The sequence below is a fragment of the Elephas maximus genome, chromosome X (genome assembly GCF_024166365.1).
Source record: "Elephas maximus indicus isolate mEleMax1 chromosome X, mEleMax1 primary haplotype, whole genome shotgun sequence".
In the NCBI taxonomy this organism is placed as follows: Eukaryota; Metazoa; Chordata; class Mammalia; order Proboscidea; family Elephantidae; genus Elephas; species Elephas maximus.
The window spans coordinates 128,763,429-128,770,239 of NC_064846.1; positions in this window are offsets into that span (position 1 = coordinate 128,763,429).

Here is a 6,811-nt window from a genome sequence, read left to right on the forward strand (position 1 = left end):
ATTTATTTGACAAATCATTGTGTGAAGAAGAATGAAATTATGTAATTGATGTTGTCCCAGGAATACTGAATGTATGCTCACTACCAGCGTGAGTTGTTGTTGTTAGTACACGTACAACAGAATGAAACATTGCCTGGTGGTGCTCCATCGTGTTCATGATCGTTGGTATGCTCGAGTCCATTTTTTCTGCCACTGTGTGTTTTGAGTGCCTCCCAAACTAAGGGGCTCATCTTCTGGTACTATATCACACAACACTCTGTTGCGATCCACAGGGTTTTCATTGGCCAATTTTTGGAAGTCTCTGTTTACTTATGTAAACAGGGACTATACACGTGGATTTTGCCAGATGGAATACACAGGAATCAAATCTACTACATCTGTGGAAAGAGACGATAGAAGAGCTCAGTATCATCAGTCAGAACAAGGCCAGGGGCCAACTGCAGAACAGACCATCAATTGCTCATATGCAAGTTCAAGTTGAAGTTGAAGAAAATTAGAACAATTCCACAAGAGCCAAAGTAAAACTTTGAGTATATCCAACCTGAATTTAGAGACCATTTCAAGAATAGATTTGACCCATTGAACGCTAATGGTCGAAGATCAGACGAGTTAGGGAATGACATCAAGTACATCATATATGAAAAAAACAAGAGGTCATTAAAAAGACAGGAAAGAAAGAAAAGACCAAAATGGATGTGAGAAGAGACTCTAAAACTTGCTCTTGAACATTGAGTAGCTAAAGCAAACAGAAGAAATGGTGAGGAAAAAAAAAAAAGCTGAAAAGAAGATTTCAAAGGGCAGCTGGAGAAGACAAACTCAAGTATTATAATGACATGTGCAAAGACCTAGATTTAGAAAACCAAAAGGGGAAAACATGCTCTGCATTTCTCAAGCTGAAAGAACTGAAGAAAAAATTCAAGCCTCAAGTTACAATAGTGAAGGATTCTATGGAGAAAATACTGAATGATGCAGGAAGCATCAGAAGAAGATGGAATGAATACACAGAGTCACTATACCCAAAAGAATTGATCTACATGCAGTCATTTCAGAAGGTAGCATATGATCAAGAGCTGATGGTACTGAAGGAAGAAGTCCAAGCTGCACTGAAGACATTGGCAAAAAACAAGGCTCCAGGAATTGATGAAATACCTATTGAGATGTTTCAACAAACAGATGCAGTGCTGCAGGTGCTTACTCTTCTATGCCAAGAAATTTGGAAGACAGCTACCTGACCAACCGACTAGGAGAGATCCATATATTTAAACTTATTGTGATTTAAGTGGAAGTTTACAAACCCAGTATGTCTCTCACACAAACACTTACACATACCTTGCTATGTACTCCTAGCTGCTCTCCCCCTAATGAGAAAACACACTCCTCCTCTCTACCTTGTATACCCTGTGTCCATTCAACCAGCTCCTGTCCCCCTCTGCCTTCTCATCTCGCTTCTGGACAGGAGGCCCACATAGTCTCATGTGTTTATACTTGAGCCAAGAAGCTCACTCATCACTGGTATCATTTTATGTCTTATAGCCCAGTCCAATCCCTGTCAGAAGAATTGGCTTTGGGAATGGTTTCAGTCTTGGGCTAACAGAGGGTCTGGGGACCGTGACCTCCGGGGTCCCTCTAGTCTCAGTAAGACCATTAAGTCTGGTCTTTTTATGAGAATCTGAGATCTGCACCCCAGTGTTCTCCTGCTCCATCAAGGACTCACTCTTGCGTTCCGTTTCAGGGCAGTCATCGGTGGTAACCAGGCACCATCTAGTTCTTTCCATCTCAGGCTGATGGAGTCTCTGGTTTATGTGGCCCTTTCTGTCTCTTGGGCTCATATTTACCTTGTGTCTTGGGTGTTCTTCATTCTCCTTTGGTCCAAGTGAGTTGAGACCAATTGATGCATCTTAGATGGCCGCCTGCTAGTGTTGAAGACCCCAGGCACCACTCACTAAAGTGGGATGTAGACCATTTTCTTAGTACATTTTGTTATGCCTATTGACCTAGATGTCTCCTGAAAACATTGTCCCCAGACCCCCATTCCTGCTATTCTGGCCTTCAAAGTGTTTGGTTGTATTCAGGAAACTTCTTAGCTTTTGGTTTAGTCCACTTGTGCTGAACTCCCCTGTATTGTGTGTTGCATTTCCCTTCACCTAAGTATTTCTTGTCTATTATCTAATCAGTGAATACCCCTCTCTCTCCTTCCTCACCCTTGTAACCATCAAAGAATATTTTCTTCTCTGTTTAAAAATTTTTCTTAAGTTCTTATAATAGTGGTCTCATACAATATTTGTCCTTTTGCAACTGATTAATTTCACTCAGCATTATAATGCCTTCCAGATTCCTCCATGTTATGAGATGTTTCATGGATTAATCATTGTTCTTAGTCTTTGTGTACTATTCCATTATGTGAATATACCATAATTTATTTATATTCATCCATTGATGGACACCTTGTTTCCATCTTTTTGCTAATGTAAACAGTGCTGCAATGAACATGGGTGTGCATGTATCTGTTTGTGTGAAGGCTCTTATTTCTCTAGGATATATTCCAAGGAGTGGGATTGCTGGATCGTATGGTACTTCTATTTCTAGCTTTTTAAGGAAGTGCCAAATCAATTTCCAAAGTGCTTGTACCATTTTATATTCCCACCAGCAGTGTGTAAGTGTTCCAGTGTCTCCACAACCTCTCCAACATTTATTATTTTGTGTTTTTTGAATTAATGCAAACCTGGTTGGGATGAGATGGTATTTCATTGTAGTTTTTTCTTCCGCAGATTGAATTTAGTTACTTATTTATTGTACTTTAGGTGAAAGTTTACAAATCAAGTCAGTCTCTCATACAAAAAACCATACACACCCTGCAGTGTACTCCCAGATGCTCTCCCCTTAATGAGACAGCACATTCCTCCTCTCCACCTTGTATTCCCTATGTCCATTGAATAGCTCCTGTCCCCCTCTTCCTTCTCATCTCATCACCAGACAGGAGTTGCCCACAGAGTGTCATGTGTCTACTTGAACCACGAAGCTCACTCCTCATCAGCATAATTGTCTATCTTATAGTCCAGGCCAATCCCTGTCTGTAGAGTTGGTTTTGGGAATGGTCCCAATCTTGGGCTGTGAAAGGGTCCAGGGACCATGACTGTCAGAGTCCCTCTGGTCTCAGTCAGACCATTAAGGCTGGTCTTTTTATGAGAGTTTAAAATCTGCATCCCACTGTTCTTCTTCTCCATCAGGGATTCTCTGCTATGTTCCCTGTCAGGGCAGTGATGAGTGGTAGCTGGGCACCATCTAGTTCTTTGGGTCTCAGGCTGAAGGAGTCTCTGGTTTATGTGGCCCTTTCTGTCTCTTGGGGTCATATTTACCTTGTGTCTTGGGTGTTCTTCATTCTCCTTTGCTTCAGGTGGGTTGAGACCAATTGATGCATCTTACATGGCCGCTTGCCAGTGTTTAAGACCCCAGACCCCTCTCACCAAAGTGGGATGCAGATCGTTTTCTTAATACAGTTTGTTATGCCAATAGACCTAGATGTCCCCTGAAACCATGGCCCCCCCAAACCCCCATCCCTGCTACTTCTGGCCTTTGAAGGTTTTGGTTTAGTCCAGTTGTACTGACTATCCTTGTGTTATGTGTTGCCCTTCCTTGCAACTAAAAAAATTTCTGTCTACTATTCGAGTTAGTGAATATCCCTCTCCCTCCCTCCCCACTCTAGTAAACATCAAATAATATTTTCTTCTGTGTTTAAACTTTATTTAGAGTTCTTATGATAGTGGTCTCATACAATATTTGTCCTTTTGCAATTGACTGATTTCACTCAGCATAATGCCTTCCAGATTCCTCCATGTTAGGAAATGTTTCACAGATTCATCGTTGTTCTTAATCGTTGCATAGTATTCTGTTGTGTGAATATACCATCATTTATTTATCCATTCATCTGTTGATGGGCACCTTGGTTGCTTCCATCTCTTTGCTATTGTAAACAGTGCTGCAGTAAACATGGGTGTTCATATATCTGTTGGTGTGAAGGCTCTTATTTCTTTAGGGTACATTACAATGAGTGGAATTGCTGGGTTGTATGGTAGATCTATTTCTAGCTTTTCAAGGAAGTGCCAAATTGATTTCCAAAGTGGCTGTACCATTTCACATTCCCACCAGCAGTGTTTAAGTGTTCCAGTCTCTCCACAACCTCCCCGACATTTATTCGTGTTTTTTGGATTAATGCCAGCCTTGTTGGAGTGAGGTGGAATCTCATTGTAGTTTTGATTTGTATTTCTCTAATAGCTAATGATCGTGAGCTTTTCCTCAAGTATCTGTTAGCAGCCTGAACGTCTTCTTTGGTAAACTGCCTGTTCATATCCTTTGCCCATTCTTTAATTCGCTTGTCTTTTTGTTGCTGAGTTTTTGCAGTGTCATGTAGATTTTAGAGATCAGACGCTGATCAGAAATGTCATAGCTAAAAACTTTTTCCCAAACTATACGTAATCTTTTTACTCTTTTGCTGAAGTCCTTGGATGAGCATAGGTGTTTGACTTTTAGGAGCTCCCAGTTATCTAATTTCTCTTCTGGTGTTTGTACAATGTTAGCAATGTTTTGGATACTGTTTATGCTATGTATTAGGGCTCCTAGCGTCATCCTTATTTTTTCTTCCTTCATCTTTATTGTTTTAGATTTTATATTTAGGTCTTTCATCCCTTTTGAGTTTGTTTTTGTGCATGGTCTGAGGTATGGGTCTTGTTTCATTTTTTTTGCAGATGTATATCCAGTTACGCCAGCACTATTTGTTGAAGAGACTGTCTTTTCCCCATTTAACTGTCTTGGGGACTTTGTCAAATATCAGCTGCTGGAGGCAGGACCAAGATGGCTGACTAGGCAGAAGTTCCTGCTGACCCCTCTTGCAACAAAGACTCAGAAAAACAAGTGAATCGATTACATACATGGCAATCTACGAACCCTGACCATCAAACTCAGAACTAGGGAATTGACCTGAGTGACAGGGAAGTGAGAATCTGTGCACTGAAGGAGGGAGCAGTCCCAGAGACTGGCAAGCTGTGCCCCAGCCGTGAGCCCTCAGGGGAGCATGAATCCACCTGCGCTGAAGCAGTGAGCAGTCCCAAAGATTGTCATGCCTCCCCCCAGCCTTGAGCCCTCAGGGGAGCGAGAATCTGCTTGCTGAAGCAGTGACCACTCCCGGAGACTGGCGAGCCACGCCCCATGCCTGAGCCCTCAGGGGAGCAAGAGTCTGCACTGAATCACCTAGCGGGTCCCGGAGACCAGTGTGCGGCAACGCAGCCCTGAGTCCTCAGGGGGGTGCGAATCCGTGCACTGGGGCACTGACCAGTTCCAGAGCCCAGCGTGCCACATCCCGGCCCTGAGCCCTCAGAGGAAAGAGAAACCGTGTTCTGAAGAAGCAACCAGTTCCTGAGCCCAGCAAGATGCACCCCAGGCCTGAACCCTTGTGAAGCCTTGGGACCAGAGCAGTGGAGATGATCGTGGCTTCCTGAGACAAGTCAAGCAGGGACGCAGCGCTAACTCCCTGGGGCAATCTCCATGGGGACCCAGACAGCACACACAGGCTACACACCCCTCTGGAATCTCAGATAAAACAGTCCTCACCAAAGAAGATTAGTGAGTTTATCTATTTTACTCTCTTCTATCTATCTGATTCCTCCCCTCCCTGCCCCAGCTGGCTTCAGTAACATTGGAATTCCCTGGGCCAGAGACTGAAATGCTTTGCAGGTTTTTTTTTCTAACCCATTCTCCTGGCCTGGAAAAGAAGCAGTTAACAATCAGGTGAAAAATCCTTTCCTGATTTCTCTAAACTGGAATAGCAGTACAGAACCGGCACCATCCAGGCATGAGATCCACAGTCTTTGGCTTTCACCCCTACATGGAACCAGGTGAGTATTTTAATGCAAAGGCAATTCTTTTAGAGATCTGATTGTAATTGTTGTAGCTGAGCAGTGGGAAGGCAAGTTTTGGAGGTCTGATACCACTCTACCTATTAAACAGAGACCTCACTGATCTGTAGCAGGGAACTGAGGGCTAAGGCTCCATCCACACCACCTAGCCACCTGCTAAAGGGGTCAGAGGATAATGATGCCTACCAATTTATAGAGTTACAAGCATTGGGTGCCTGAGGTACAGCTGCAGAGCCCACCCACCAGAGCACTCTAGAGAACATAGATGCTCCTTCCTCACTGGCACTTGGGGAAAGCCTGTCAGTACCATGCTCTCCTCAGAGTGTGACACCCTGCCAGTACTAGAAACTGGTGCATACAACCATACAACCATCACCACTACTCCTCTAAGATAGTAGGGGAGAGCCTACACCACACAATAGGTGACCCACTATCAGGACACCTGAGCTGATTCTATTCAAGAATAGTGAATGGACTCATAGGCTCATATACCGGGTAATAGCTCAAACCAGCTGGTAACAGGACATAAGCGATTCAAAGGCTCCAACAATTAAGTTACCTTGCTCTAGTAGCCCATCTGGGTGTATTGAAACATAACAAAACAAGAAGATAAGACTCAGTAAGCAAATATATGATAAATCATTACAATAACTTATAGATGGCTCGGAGACAGCAGTTGATATCAAATCACATAAAAAAACAGACCATGATTGCTTCTACAACCCCCCAAATCAAAGAATCAAAATCTTTCCCAAATGAAGATACATTCCTGGAATTGCCAGATGCAGAATATAAAAAGCTAATATACACAATATTTTAAGACATCAGGGATGACCTCAGAAATGAAATAAGGCAATCTACAGAAAAAGCCAAGGAACACACTGATAAAGCAGGTGAAGAAA